This window comes from Galeopterus variegatus, unplaced genomic scaffold, assembly GCF_000696425.1.
Source record: "Galeopterus variegatus unplaced genomic scaffold, G_variegatus-3.0.2 Scaffold10465, whole genome shotgun sequence".
In the NCBI taxonomy this organism is placed as follows: domain Eukaryota; kingdom Metazoa; phylum Chordata; class Mammalia; order Dermoptera; family Cynocephalidae; genus Galeopterus; species Galeopterus variegatus.
In genome coordinates this window covers 37,869-38,902 of record NW_007736576.1, presented here as the reverse complement: position 1 = coordinate 38,902, position 1,034 = coordinate 37,869, and the positions used below count along the sequence as shown (strand labels likewise).

Here is a 1,034-nt window from a genome sequence, read left to right as displayed (position 1 = left end):
AATTTTACAGTGCTGAAGAAAACGAGCACACAATGTCAAATAAGAAAAGTTAGTTGGGGGAAAGAGTTCATCATTTTAACATGTATGTTTCAAAATACAGGAGTTACATCAGTGCTTTTAGAGTATCATTAACGTATTTAAGTCATAATTTAAAAGTCCACACTGAATACAAAAGTGAACATGACTGAATTTCTGAACTACTAATGAAAAGCTCTGAAACACAATTCTCAAGAATATTTAAAGTTCTGTGTCTGCTCGTGTCACACGTTCATTTAAACATTTTCTCTTATACATGCACTTTTCCAAGGGAAGGTTTTACTTTTCAGAGTTGGTGGGACACTTCCCTGAACACTGCCTCTGCAGCAGGCCCGGGATGCTGATCGGCTGCCTGGGTGCTAGGGCCTGGGAGGGCGGCTCGGCCTGGGAGCTTCCGGGGCAGGGAGAGCTCCCCCTGCCCGCTTTGCCTGCTAGCTGGGATGTCCGAGTCTCTGACGGTCCCTTGTAGGGGAGGTACAGTGGTGGAATCCTAGTAATAGATACAACAAATACAAAATCGTGAGCGCTTCAACCGTCATTGGTGACACAATAATTCCAGCTTTGAGCATTTTATAGTCTTAAAGGCCACCTGCCGATTCAAAAGCACGTCTGGGTGATCAGGACCAGCAGGGCCTGCCCCACACACAGCGTCCCCCCAACAGCCTCTTGAGGGAGGACTCCTCGGGGCTGCAATGTCTGTGAGCAGGACCCTGTGAGGAAAGGGGCTGCTTACCACCATCAGTACACCCTCCCATACCAACCCTCCCAGTGCTGACTGGAGTCGAGTTACTTTTCCCAGAGTCAGTATTAAGAAGCTGAGCAGAAAAACACCAAGGGAGGGAATCCAAGGTCTCTGCTGACCTCCCACTTCCCAAAGATGCCCAGACCTACTACCCTCGACCCAGGTCCCACTTACTTGCAGCTGCCACCCTCCCTGCCCCAACTTTCCCACCACATGGGCCGCTCCTCTCCCCGTTGTCCTCATCCCTTAACTGCCA

General features: G+C 49.4%; 1 long non-coding RNA gene across 1 annotated transcript in view; it reads right to left on the bottom strand.

Moving 5' to 3' along the window:
• Positions 1-6: 6 nt before the first annotated feature.
• The window catches only part of LOC103610012, a 25,310-nt gene continuing 24,282 nt past the window's right edge, over positions 7-1,034 (bottom strand). Inside the window, exon 4 of the long non-coding RNA XR_552182.1 lies at positions 7-526. This is a non-coding gene — a long non-coding RNA (uncharacterized LOC103610012). The remainder of the gene's footprint in view (positions 527-1,034) is intronic.